This window comes from Dromaius novaehollandiae, chromosome 2 (assembly GCF_036370855.1).
Source record: "Dromaius novaehollandiae isolate bDroNov1 chromosome 2, bDroNov1.hap1, whole genome shotgun sequence".
Classification (NCBI taxonomy): domain Eukaryota; kingdom Metazoa; phylum Chordata; class Aves; order Casuariiformes; family Dromaiidae; genus Dromaius; species Dromaius novaehollandiae.
In genome coordinates, this window is record NC_088099.1 from 8,410,076 (window position 1) to 8,425,107 (window position 15,032).

Sequence of the window (15,032 nt, forward strand, 5' to 3'; positions counted from 1 at the left end):
TCAATGGCTTGACATTACTGGTGGCCAAGAAGTAGCTGCATACCCCAGGGTTGATAGTGGTGCTGATGCTATTCAGTATTTTCATGATGATTGGTCAGAATGCTGAACCATCAGCAAATTTGTCCATGAGGCTAAATTAGAGGAAATGACTGGCACACTGAAAAATAGAATTTCAGTCTAGAGGAATCTTGAAGAACTTGTGGATTGGACCTTATGAAATTCAGTCAAGCATGTGAAGCTTGGTACCTGGGGCAGAATAGCCTCGTGCTGCAATACAGTGGTGACTGACTTAAAACTGGACACGGAGTTTTAGATCTTTAGAAAGGTACTGGGGATTATGGCAGATGCTGGGTTGAATATGAGCCAAAGAACACACTTTACAAATAAGGCAAACTGCATACTGGGCTGCATTTCAGTCAGTGTGGCCAGCAGATTGAGGGATCCAGCATAGTCAGTGGTGGTGAGGCCGTACCTGGAATATTGTGTCCAGTGTTGGCTGCTCCAGTTCAAGAAGGACGTTGAGAAATGGGAGAGCATCCAGTGGAGGGCTGCCAAAATGCGTGCCAAAATATTTAGGGGCCTAGACATGAAGAAAGGTTGAGGGAACTGGGCTTGTTTTAGTCCAGTGGAAAGATGGCTAAGGGGCAATCTTATGGCAGTCTATAACTACATGGAGGGGAGTTACAAAGATGGTGAAGTCGAACTCCTCTCAGGTGTGGTATTGGTTAAAAAAAAATTGGGGACAAGGGCCACAGTTTGCATCTTGGGAGGTTCAAATCAGATATTAGCAAAATTTTTTCACTAGAGGATAGTAGAGCACTGGGATAGATTATTTGGAGAAGGTGTGGTATCTCCAGCCTTGGAGATTTTCAAGACTCAGCCACACAAAGCCATGGATGATGTGGTCTGAAGTTGCTGATAGTTGCCTTTGAGTGGGAGGATGGTTCAGATGGTCTTCAGGAGTCTCTTCTAGTCAACACTTCTGTGATTCTGTAGTCTGTGTTTCCATGCAACAGCTAGATGAGACATGCGTGAGTTTGCATGTGATCTACCCAGGTTGGTTAGGTTTCTCCTGCTTAGAAGTTTCTTGCATCTGTCCAAACTGGCCAAACTGTGACAAAAGGTATAGATCAAAGATGGCTTTGCAATGGCTTTGTCAGAAGCCTTTCTGACTTCTGGTGCTGTAGGGTACTATATCATCCATAATGTAAGTTTCTTGGGTCTCAGAGATTCTCTAATGTAAGAGAACTTTCAGTAATTCTCACAAAGTAATTGCACATGTAGAGTGCTGCTAAGAGAGCAGGCTCTCTCCGTGTTCATCTGGCACGCTCATGGTACTTCTGCCATGGTTGTGGGAGATGGTCATAGGGAATGGTCACAGAAGTGACATAGAATAGAGTTAGTCAAGAATTTACTAATTGATAATTTTTCTGTTGGAGAATACAGACTGGCGTAAAACACAATGTTCTTGGGAGCTCTTTTCATGAAATGAAAATGGTTTGGATGATGGATTTCTCATCTTGAAAACATTAGGGGAATTTTTCTGGAAGTTGTTGAGACATCATCTGTTGGCAATTTCAATGTGAAAACTGACTTGTGAAATAATTTTTCTTATAGATCTTTGAAGTTAATTATACTAAAATATTTGAATGAAGAAGACCATGTTCAAATGAAACATTTCAAAAATGTTCTTGTTGGCTTACTGGTGAATTAGAATACAAGGCTTTGGTCTTTTGGTTATTCATACTAGGGAAATTTTTTAAATCTTGGAACTCCCCTGGGATGGAGAACCTCTTCCTACTGTATATAAAAGCCAATAGCCACCTAAGATTGTAATATGTTAGGGTAGCACAAAATAACCTTGTCGTGGCTTGGGAACAGCTTCCTGTATTTTGATTTCCTATATTTAGTGCATTCTGACAATAGTGCAAAAAGTTACTTTAGGTTAATTAGCATTTCTCTAATTTTTATATGTATTCACTTTCCTAATGTTTGTATCTGTTTTAATGCTTGATTTTCTGCAATTTTTTTGACAATAAGCTGCTGATAGGATTGTTCACTAAAGCAGCAAATTTGTAACTGATTATTCAAGTATATCTGTGGAAAATGAATTCCGAGCATATATAAAATACAAGAATTTTCATCAACTGCATGATTTGCGCACTCCCATAACCAGCCACAGCCTGAATTTTCTGATGATGCATGTTTAAGACAAACTTGCTGAGGAACAGTTTAGGGAAAAAGACTTCTTACAGAAGAGTTTGAAAAAAGTTTAGAACTGAGATTTGGGAATGGTAGTTTCTAGAGAAAAATAGTACATGGTTAATATTCATTCTCTGCAAATGGGGTTCTCAGATTATGTGGATCATCCAAATGTGGTCACCTCTTTCACTACTGTAATCTTTCATCAGCAGTGAATGGGGTTGTATTCAAAATCAACTTTGAAAATTAAGCACCTAACTGAAACAAACTGGCTAATTCAAGAGTGTCAATCTGGAGACTAGGGCTGAAATTGCCTGTTTTAAACCAACCTAAATTCAAGCTGCTGCAAGATGCAATCGCTCGCTCGGTTGTATGTTCTTGCTGCCTCCACTGTGCTCTACGGGTGGTTGTCCAGTGAACCAGATCAGATCAGTGAGCCGGATGGGAGCCGATGGGGGTGAGGAAGAGGAGTGTGCATTTGTTTTCAGCTGCTCAGGTCCCTGATGTGGTGATGGGAACATGAAGCCAGAGGTAAGGGAGGGCAGGACTGCCTCCTATGCTGGCAACCTGTATTTAGGTTGGTCAGAAGTGACTATAAACCCAGTTGCAGGCAGACCTCACAGCACTGTTTAATCTCAAAGGTTAATTTCTCCTCTGTGAAATTTACTGCCTCAAAAACAAAGTCTGAAATTCTGAAGCACAAAATAACAGTGTCTAGAAGAAAGCACCCTGTTGCTAGGCCATCCTGAGGTGATCCAAAATGTGATTTGTGCCTGTTCCAAAGTAGGGCAGTTTCAACCTTTTAATTCGTCAAGGAATTGCAATAGATCTGTAGGCTAAAAAAAAAAAAAAATCTGTATAATTTCTCTGAAGGCACTGGAGTTTTAATGAGAATGATTTTGCCCAAGGTAGCAACTGCAGTAACAGATCTGTTACGGTGCCTCCCAAGGACTTGCACACAAGCATAAGCTTGGATAAATTAAACAGATGGCCAATAACACAGATAAGGGTAAAAGACAGTATGGTGAATTGGGAGGTAGTAGCAGACTTGTGGGGGCTGCATAGCCCATGACCGTGGATTTCTGGGAACCTCTCTGTGTGTGTGGCATTTCAGAAGTTACCTGCCAGATTAAAAATAACTGCAAAGATCCTATGCATCAAGAGCTGGTCTTCTAATGCACTGTGACTGTTAACCCAGGTCCTTGGGTTTCTGAGAGACCACTGCAGTTTCCAGCAGATCTTTCTGTTGCTGCTGGCTTCCTACAAGCCCATTTGTGTTTATGTTAATGGGAAGATCTGCCTCTTAGGAAGTGGTGCAGTTGTAGGAGGAGAGTGAAATGTGGAAACTTCTGCAAAATCTGTGCATCGCTTAAGTGGAACCACTGGTTTGACTGGAACTGAGGATGCTGAGAATAGTATTAGGGAAAAAAGTGACTGGCCTGGTGGAAAAGAGGGGAAGTTAAGGTTGATATGGTTAGGAGACACAGATTAACACCACAGCTTCTAACAGAGCATAACAGCTCCTGAAGTTGGTGAAAATTTTGCTGAATTTAAAGATAGCACAATTAGGTTTTGAGTTATTTAAACAGTGACAGAGTTAAGGGGGCCAGGAAAAGAAGCTATTCCCACAGAGGTTTGGATGATTAACATAGCCCCTCCATTTAGTGCCATTCTCACCCCATAATCTAGAGGTTTCAGCTGATTGCCATGTTTGTTGTCTAGCCTCCTAAAGTGAACCTAGCAGTTCCTTCAAAAATAGATTTAAATAAAATACCCAGACTCTTTCTCTCCATACGCCTTTGCCTCTTGTCCCTGGTAAACAAAACCCCAATGAACAAAAGCACTCTCTAGTGTACCCCCGCCCCAAATTAAAAGGTAGTATAAAAGGTAGTATGTAGCTAAAGCCTGTATTAGCTGGGTAATTTTACCCATTATTTTCTCTTGAAGGCTGTATAAGGAAATATTCTCCAATTTCTCGAAGAGTGAGGTGCCTCTGAGGAATTAAACAAAGCTAGATAGATGAGGAGTCTTGGGAACAGTGAAGGGGAACACAGATAGGTCAGCTTGCTTTCATTGCAGGCAGCCCTGCAAATGTTTTAAGACATGTAAATTAGGGGCCTGGAGAATGAAAGAGAAACAGTGGTGGTACCTTTCAGCAGTTGTGGAAGTATCTGTTGGAGGTAGAGTTCCAACCTGATCTGCAGCTTCAGTATTTTCCTCTTTCTCTTAGGATCCTGTCTTGGAAAAATATTACGTTTCACAATCCAAGGTAATTGACTGTGATTGAGATCATTAATTACAAGCGTCTCTGTTTATGTATGAGTATGCGTTGACCTTTGTATGGCTAGATGTACTACTGTACCACAGCTTTCTTGTATCTTTTTATCATCTCTCATGATCTCTTTCCTCCTTACGCTCTGTTGGCTTGCTGTGCTTTGCCTGTGGGATATTTCAAGCCAGGTAGCATTTCTGTGCTCCCCTCTTCACAGGCAACTATTTTACTCCCATTTGTGGTAAAGTATCCTCTCCTACTTGCATGCTGGATTCTCAGTGGCAGCAGTGACTTGGCCCAGAAAACCGTGGCCAGTGGACTGTTATAACACTGTCCTCATAGTGGCAGCCATGTGGTGACCACAATAAGAGAAATAGACTTTGGTTTTCTGTTTCTCCAGGTTATCCATTCCCTTTCAGTTAAACAACGGGTGAATCAGGCCCAGTCAGTGCTGAGATGACTGCTAAGATTCTCCAGCTGTGCATTTATCATCTGTTTCTATTCTTTTTTCTTCTCCCTTTTGTAGGATGAAAGTAATGACAATGTGGGATTCTAAATATATCTGAGTTGCTGGCAGGTTCTGTGATTGTGCTGTAGGCTGTGTGAAATCTGCAGGCAACAGTATGCCTGCTTGCAGTGTTGCTTTGGGTGAGAACCTGCTCAGTGCCCTAAGACAAAATCAGAGACATACAAAGGCCCAAAGGCTAATACACTGAAGGAGATGGTTGGCAGTGTTTGCTGGAAACACCCCTTCTTTTAGCAGGTGATGCCCCTGCTGGAAAATACTGAGTGTAGTTCAGTGGTAGGTCTCCATTACAGTGAATTAGACACCCACCAGCATACAAAGGATGTATCAAATGAAGCACTCCTGAGAGAGAGCACAGGAGGAACCATCCATCCTCACAGGGGAAACCTAGGAGTAATTGATCCTGGCAAAGTATTTATTTTTTTAGCCTGTGGTTAGACTGCGGGCCTCGAGACCTTGCTGAAGCAATCCCTTCTGCTCTCTCACCTCCTCTTGTGCATGTGGTGAAGTGCAATGGGAGAGCTAATGTGGCTGAAAAAATCCTAGCCAGAAAAGAAGGGGTGGGGGGCTAGCCAGCTCCGCTCCCTGACCTGGTTTCTTTTGCAGCAATCTAAGCAGCTATACTGGTAGAAGGAGGGAATGATGTAGGAGCAGGGACTCCTTAAACAGACAGAGCTGCTGAAAACAATGCTCATCGAGCTATGCTATGACTTCTTTTTTGTGATTACTTCCTCCTGCCAGCTGCAAGGAGACAAGACCGTCCCGTTACAGTTTGCTTGGAGCAGGCTGAGGGAGAAATTGCCTGCTCACAGCAGCTAGGGGTGGGTTCCTTAATTGGTTGGGCTGCAGTGTGAATGGTGCCTCATTAATGGGAAACTTAGGGGAAACTGTCCTGTCAAGTGATAGCTGAGGTCTTTTATTCTTGTTTGTTTGGCATATAGTTCAGTTTAAAATGCAGGGTTTTAACCAGTGAAACTCTGCGTGGTTTAAACCTCACTGCCTCCAGATAGAGGAACTGCTATTTTGTTTAAAGCACTGATATGAGAAACCAGTGCGCTATTACAGAATCATCTACCTGAAGGGAAACCTTTCCTTGGTTTACATCAAGTAGCGCCTGACTTCTACCTAGAAACTAATGGTTTATGTAATTTGTAAAAATCCTGCTGTATGTCTTAATGTAGTTTAAAATATCATTATGTAAGAAAATGTTTATATAATTTACATCCTCCCCCCTTTTATTTTTCAGTCTCACTTTCCTCTCGGCCTGAAGAGCTGAGTGGAGGCTGTAGAGAACATTTTCAAAGACTCAGTTTGAAAATCACTCTGAGGACCTGAGGCTGCACAATGTATTGGAAAACAGGACCAAGGGCTAGATTCTACCCTGTAGCTTCAGGTGCTGGGTTAAAGTGAAATAATGCTTCAAAACTAAGTCTTGGCCATCGGGTGGTGATTCTGAACAGCTGACCAAAGTGCTTAGAGTCTCCGCATAGTCAATGCAGCATTTAGCTCAGAGGGCAATTCAGAGTGCCCGAGGCAATACCTTTCCTTCTGTGTGTAAAGAGCCTCTGGGGTGATGTATGGATCCTGGCGGCTGAGGAGGAAGCTTTTGTGCTAGCCAACAGGAGTGTCTGAGACCTGGTACCTGACTTTGGACTGCCTAGTGGGTGTCTCTCTCCCTTACTAATCCAGGACTCTGGCTTTAGGAAGGTAGGTGATGAAAGATGGAGGGATGCTTAAATGGAAAAATACAAGCAGCCTCCAGAATGAGAACGGGAGTGCAAGACTCTGCCTTTTGGAGATGTTACTGTTGATGGGCAAAGAGTCAGATTCATGCTTATTTTCTCACTAGCCCATTGAATGCTGTGTTCGCTGCTGCTCAGTGCTGCAATCGCAGTAGGAGGTACATGGGATTGGGACTGAGCACATTACAGTCTGATGGCTGGAACATCTTGCTGAGAAGCTGGAGCTGTGGGAAAGGGGAGTCTGAGTCTTTCCTGTCCTTAGGTGAGTGCTGCAAACACTGAGTTATGATACAAAAGACTGCCATCTTCACTTAGGTATAGTAAGATTCCTTTTTTTTTTTTTTTTTTTTTTCCTCTAGGGAGTTTTGCAGGAAGCACAAAGCTTCACAGCAATTTTGAGGCAGCATTTAGGGGCTCAGCATATGTTGTTTTTTCCAGAATTTTGGTAAGTTAGTATTCCAAAGCAGTGACAACAATTGATTTTTTTTTAAGTGCCTCTGGAGGCTAGTTGGTACTTTAGTAAGTGGCCAGAATCACTATCTGAGAGTGGGTTCCCCGAAACTGGCTGAAATCAGAATTTGCTGATAACGTAGATGGGGAGGATCCAATTTTTTGGCTATTAAATCAAGCATTTTGAAAATCGAATTGTGTTAGAGAAGTAAAATATAGAACAAGTCCCTTGTGATACACTTTTTTTTCATTCCAGGAGGCATGGCTGAAGGGGAGGGGTGTAGTGCGTAGAGATGAGCCACAACTTTGTCATGAGAAAGTAAGTAAGAGTTTACAAAGTGATGATGCAGTGACTGTGTTCCTATGGTGTGCTGGGCAGATTGTGACTGCTGGATATCTTCAAACTATTGCCCCACCCTCTGTAAGTCGAAGCTCCAACGTTACGCTAGGATCTCTCATTTCATCAGTAAAGCTGTGAAGCAAATATATTTTTCCTTTCCTGAGGGAGCTATAGTGCCTGGCTAAGTGGAAAAGTAATCGCAGCTCTGCATTAAGCAGATAAGACTGAAAACTTGCTCTGTTGTAAAGGGTGTAGCTGCTTGATTGCATCTGCTTATTTTGTCTGTGTGTGATATCCACTTTCGTGTTGTTAGGCTTTGAGATTATTAGTACTGAATCTTCACCTCGTTGCTTGCATCTGCTGATAGTCTTTCTTACTTTCAACCCCATGATGTGATAGTCTCAGCTACTGTCATGATAGCTGAATTTATGCAAAAAAAATACTAACCAAGGAAAGATAGAGCACCCACACAAGTTCCAGAGAAGTGCTTCTTCCTTAGCTGCTCTAAAGAGTTGCTACGAACCTTAAAATACCTCAGAATGGAATTACAGGCAAGGAGAAGTTCTGGTATGCAAGTACTCACACAACAGTGGAGTGGCCATGCTTGTCTACCTGAGTGGGGAGTGTGCTTGTAGCACGGGTACGTTTGATTTAGCTTTGATCTACCTTGCTTGGGCAACAAGCAGGATGAAGAGATCATGGGAAGTGCCACCCACTTGGTTAATCATCCACAGCCCAATTCATGCTGCTGTGTCATCACTGCTACCCATAGGTGAGATACACGGACTAAGAAGAGTTTGCATATGTTTACAGGTGCTGCAGTCAGATTTTTCCAGTTGCAGAACAGACCCGTTGCTTTGTGGTCTACGTGAAGGTATTGTGTGAAACATTGGTTGTCCATGGATTTGAAAGTCTTTGTAATGCTGAAGCTATGAAAAAGGAGACTTGAAACATGGGGGTGGGGGGGGAGGGGTTGCCTTTATATAGCAGTAGTGTCAAAACATTTTGTAATTCATTAGCAGAATTCTATACTTTCTGGAAAAGTCTTAGTTTGAATGTTAGTTGATACATGTTGCAGCCCAAGAAGAAGAGTGGAGCTGGGTGCAGGGAGGCATTAGTGGAGGCACAGGGGGAAGAAACAGCAAAGAGTTTTTGAGAAAATTGTCTGTCTCTTTCCATGTAGCAGAAGATGAAGATACTAGTTTGGGAAAATGGGTTTCCTTTGATATACCTGCAAGCTCATGTGGACAAACATTACTTTTTAGATGGGGACGGAGCTTGCGTAACTTGGAACCATTGAGGCTGGCATAATTGTATATATGTCGCTTGAGGTACAGAAGCAAAAAAGTGTAAATCAGTGGACAGTTTTCAACAGGACAGCTACTATAGGTCTTGAGCACTCTGCAGTAGGTGACAGCTGCTGGATGTTTGACCTGTGAAGCAGGAGTCAGAAGAGCACCCCGTACTCTTCTGATTAGCAGCAAAAATGAAGAAAGAATACTTGCAGTGCGTTAAGTCCAACGCGACATTTTTTAGGATTCTTAATCAGTTTTCACAGGCAAATGCCTAATAAAGATATGTTTGCTTGAGTTAGAAGTAAGGTTCAGCTCCAGTTTTTGTGAATCTTTTCGTGGGAAGGCTTTGGAGGAGGAAACTGCCCATTCTTCTGTTGGCAGAAGGAATGTCCTAGGAGTCTCTTTTACTGAGGAGAATTAGCCCCTGGCCTCCATAACAGGCTGGGTTTCCATCTCAGTCTTACGTGCCTATACCAGCCTTGGAGGACTGCTGATGTGTGATTCAGTTGCAACCTGAAATATTGGTAAGACTTTCCCCAAAAGCCTTTTTAAAAATAGTTATTCTGCTTGGGAAAGTTGAACACAGACTCGGAAAAGATATTTGGTATAGACAGCAAGGGATTTGGGGGATGAGGAATGGCATGCTGCTTTTAATGGTGCTTCAGTCTGGCTAGTGCCCTACTCCAGAGGCAGGGCATGCTCAGACCCCTTTCAATGCCTCTGGATTTGATCCTCTTAAGCACACTTAGGATTTCTGTGAATTTTGGACAGCCATATACACAAACAGATAGTTAAAGCCTGATCAAATTGAACTAATGTTGTGTTCCATATGACAGTTTTTCTGGTGACTCTGAGAACCAAAGACTTCATTTCCACAGAGAGGCTTCGTGATATCTCTGGTTTGGCTGATTAACAAATGCAGTTAATAACTAGAAAAATATGTTGTTGCTTTGTTGATGTTTTGACTCATTTGATATATTAAAAAAACAATCAAACAAACAACAAACTGATTTGCTTGTCCAAACTAGCCCAGCAGAGGCAGGCTGGGCTGGAGGATGTCAAGATTGGCTCTCATTAGACTGCTGTGATCTCTTGTTTGCTTCATGGTCCTGGTGAAGAAATCAATTTGGTATTACCAGCAATGCTGCTGGGCCTCAGGTGAGATCTCCTACGGCATTGTTGTCACAAACAGATCTACGCCCTATGAACAGAATGTTACAGGAAACTTACCACATCATGAAGCTTAGTGTATTTTATACAAAGATTAAATTGCATTAAAGTTCTTTGAAAGATATTTTAATGAGTCAGAAGTAGGAGAAAATATTCAGTTCAGTGCACAGGAGACAAGATGTGCGGTTTCCATGCTAGCAGCTTAGTTGAATCTGCAGACAATTTTATTTAAGGATGGAAACCATTGGATAGGAGGTTCTGCATATACATATTTGCATAGTGCTCAGTCTTCTCGAATGACGCATTTCTCTTAGCGGGGGTGGTTCTGTATAGTGTGGAGTTGGGTTATTGTTTGCATCCTGGAGTACCCCGGGAGGAACTTAAATCTGTGGGGATTTTCTGTGCGTCTGAACAGCCTGAACTGCCATTTTTGGAACTGGCTGTAATGCATCTTTTCCCAAGCAGATAAAGACTTGAGTGGCCATGCATGCTCCAAGGAGGACAAATTCATCACTGCATTCCTGCATTCTGCAATATTCTGATGGCTTTTTGTAGCTGTTTCAGACAAACTAAGCAAATAGTTCTATAGATAGTGACACTTGGGAAGTTGTCTCTGCCTTGTTAATTTGTTGTTGTCTATTAATATAGCTGTGCTGATACTGCAGCCTCTTTCTGTGAGGACAATACCAGTCGTTCTTTGTAAACTTCCTAGCTATTTTCTTTATACAGCTATTGCAGACTCCCATTTTTCAGGCCTCTGCCCTTTAGTCAAGCTTGGCTGAAGTTACCAGTGAGTTCAAGTTGGAGGGAGGGAGTAAACTGACAGTGATGACAGAAGCTATTTCCTCAGCAATACTGATCTGAAAATATTACAATTAATATAAAAACATGTAATTATGCTATTCCCATGTTCAATATGAGCAGTCTTTTTCTTTCTTTCTCCTTCTTCTTAAACTGATAATTTGTATCAGTGGTATTGTTTGGAAGCAGATAGGAATGAATGGAGCAATTCAAATCTTCCTTAGGTGCTGTCTAGACATTCTGTTGTTTTCCAAGTTTCTTCAGACATGCAGGGATAAAACCCCCTAATAAAAACCGTAGCTTCTGGTGTATTTTTTTCTAAAATAAAAGATGTAATTTTTTGGCAAGCTACATGATGCAGCATCACAAATTAGACAGAATTGAGTATATGGCACAAATTTTTGCGTTCTGTTTTAAAAACATCTAATGCAGTTATGTTATACATGCATATATATATATGTGTATGCACACACACACACGGGATAAAACTCTGTATACATAGTTAATAACAATCCTGTCTACCTTTAAATCTGGCTAACAGGTGAAAATGAGTGTGAGAGTTTACTGGAAGTCTGCTGGCTTTGCCTTAGTTTGAGGGACTACTGCTTTCATTGATTATGAATGTTCGTCATAGCATTCATTTAGAGTAAGAGAACTATCTTAATAAAAGTGTGTTATTAACACAGATGTCAGAGTTACTGCAATGGATATTCTCAGCTAAAACTGGGTCCTGGGTCATGGTAGACTGGCTTTGAATTTTAGACTATTATTTGCAAAGTGCAGAAGGGTAGTTTCTCAACTGGAGTAAGCTGAAGTTGTTAGAACTTAATATTACAGGCAAAGAATCAGAGCAGTTTAAAATAAGCTTTGCATAGCCTTTACCTCAAAGATACTTTTTAAGGCATTCAGCTACCATGGTGATGAATGTGGTATAAATAGAAAATAGATTAGACAGAATCCAAAATGTTTCTGAGTAGATCTAAATTAACAGTAACCATTCAGGAAAGAGCTAGGGAACCACTGTTTAAGAAAATACACGCAAATAGTAAATCTACAGTGGTTTATATGAAGAAGAAGGTTGGAAGCAGTTGATAACTTTATGGCTGGTGATGCAATATCAACAGGAGTATTGGATTCTGATTCTGTTCAACCCTAGCACGGAAAAAGCAGAAACAGAAGGTATTCTAGAAACTCAAAAAAACCAGATTTTTACTTGAGGGACAAAAATCTCTTTTGAACAGAGAGGTCCTAGAAACTGTCCATGTCCCCTTTTATACCTATGAAACAAATAAAAGATCTCGCAACAGTGGGATACAGAACTAGGAAGGACACTCAAAAGTAAGTCATCCCTTCTACAAAAGACATATAACTCTTCCTCCCTGCCCTCCAACAAACCACTGACCCTCTTTAACTTGTCGCATAACATAAGATTCTAATATAATTTAAAGATAGCAAGCGCTTTTTATTCTCTTGGCAAAAGCAGCTTGTAGTTTTCTGCCAGAATATATTAAAGTCAACTGTTTGGTAGGAATTAAAGCTTGTTTAAGCCCCAGTTTGCAGAGTTATTTAAATGACATATAACTTTAGGGACATGAATAATTGTATTGTTTTCAGTGAGACTATTAGCACACTTTGAATTACAGATGGACTTAAGTACCTTGCTCATGAGTGGTCTTAGAAATAGCTGTATAAAGGTCTACGTAGGTATAAAGAATATACAGTAGGTTAATGTGTGGTCTACGGATAAATTTTGTATGAATAGTCTGCACTTTTGTTTTTTCCTGCTCTGCAGCCAAGGGGAAAGCTTAACTTCTCCAGGCATTTACTTTATGGTGATTGAATAAAACTCTGTGATTTCTAGTGTGTGAACACCATTACTTCATGACCTTTCCTAGTGATTGTATGATGAGAACTGCTTAACAGCTGCCATTAAACTAGCCTCATGTTTGAAATGATCCAGGATTAAAGATCTGTCTTTTCTGCCGCTGCTTTTTGAACTTCTGAACTGAGTCCTTCTGACGTTATCACTGTGTTTTGCTAGTAAGAAAACAAATGGAGACTGCAATCAGATATTTGTGACCAATATGTAAGCATGGGTTTTGGCTGGTCAGATGAACAAAATTAGAGGGTGTAGTTTATCTAACTCAAAGGTAATTGACTGAATATGATCTGATAACAGTCCTGTACTACTTGCCAAAAATCAAAGTTTAAAAGAACAGTGATGGCTAGCCATTTATCTAGAGATAGAAGTTTTAGACTTGAAAGTAACTCTTTAAAAACACATAGCTGAGCTTATTTTGGATGGAGGATGATAGCTGGATAGGACAGAAACTTTGGGGGACATGTGATAGTGCTCTCTCTCAGTCACATTACTTAATTCAAGATGCTGCTGACCTCTCTGAGAGGAGGCAGAGGTGCAGGAGAACGTTCTTGAGTCCTCTGTGGAGGTCTGCATTAAGTGAGCAATGATGGAAGAATATACCTTCACGACTAGCCGCTTCGCTAGAACTCAGCATGAACATACGGCCTACAGGTAAGCTGTTTGGGCAATGTGAATGTTAAATGCCAGCAGTATAGTCCTCCAACAGCCCTTAGCTCTTATCACTACCACTAAGGTAGCCTAGTGCTTTTAGAGATCAGCTCATCAATGAAGAAAAGCTGACTGAAGCTGATCTCAAGCAGGGGAGAGGTTATGTAAGCAAAGAAAACCTTTTTGTAGTCTCATTTACTTGAGAGTAGGCAAACACAGTTGGTTAACTTGCTAATTAGTGTGGTGGTGTCCCTGGACTCTGAGCTGCTGCTAAGCTTTTGCATGCATTTTGTTTAGGAACTCATGACTCCTCCTGGCAGACTACATATGCAACTGAAGCTAGGGTTCCATTACCTTTTCTCTGAAATAGCAACACGATATATCTGGGCATGACACTATCAGCTTTTAAGATGCATGATCTAGAACAAAATGTGCAGTTCATCTTAATAACACAAAGCTAATGCAAATGCTTCAAAACCAGCCTCCTCTTACATAATGGCTTCCCACAGCTAAGTGCAGGCTCCTTTTTTCAAAGAGTTATCCAAAGGTTTCTTGAGGGCTGCTTTGCTACTGTTGAACAAAGTCTCACAGAAGTTAAAGGCCTATCAAAACTTCAATACCTTCTGCTTCTTTAGATTTCCTTCTTTACTGTGAACATACTATAGCATGAACACTTTAAATACCCTAAAATAAAATAAAAAAACTCTTCTGCCTACACAGTTCTTCCTTTGAGACAAAAATGAAAGAATGGCAGATGTTAGCCACATCACTTAATACATTCCTGAAAGGCATTTGGATACTGTGGTGAAAAGGGGTGTAGACAAACCAATATAAAACAGCATAACTTCAATCATTTAACTCATGGTTGGCTATACAGATACTCAAAATGAGATCACTTATGCTTCTTGTATTCCTATTTCCCTTTTGGTATAGCTCCAGCTCTAAGCAAACTGTTGTAGCCTGTATTATGGAATAGCCTCTGTGGTCTCAAAGCATAAAACTACAAATAATGCCCTGGTCTGAGGCAGAAGCAATGATATCCTCCAAATGCTATATGGTTATGTATTGGAAGAGTATGTCATCTTTAAGCTGTACAGATCTGGTATCTTCTCCTTCCTCTTTTAATAATTTCTGAGGAATTAGCTAGTTACCGTTATTGTCATTTAAGTAATCACTAGATGCTTAAGTTCTAATATATCACTGAGGTGAATGAGTGTTTTCACATTTCTCATTGCTGCTTGGTAAGCTCATCAACTGATCTGTGCTATCACAGCGCTGTGGCACAGTTTTGTTCTAGGTTCTCCATTGAGTTTTCTCTGTGTTACTTAAGACTACAGACAGGTATCCTCTCCTGGATCCAGCTGGAGCAGTTTAAGATGTTCCTATGCTCTACCCCTCCCCTGACTTCTGCTAACACAACAATTTGTTTCAGTGCTCCCTAACCCACTTCAGGTAAAATCAACTGAGTTAGCCCATAGCACCTATTTAAACTGTTTGAACTATCTCAGCTGATTCTGCTTGAAGTGGGTTGGGGAACACACACAAACAGCTGGGAGAGCTGTGGGGGTAGTAATCTATGCCCCAGGGGTGGTGATGAACAGCTTGAAAAGAAAAGGGTAGGGCACAAAGTTTTAAGCCTCTGCAGCTGCGTGCAAACTAATGCCTGCAGTGCAGCCTGTAAACTGCACAGAAGCTATGGCAGTA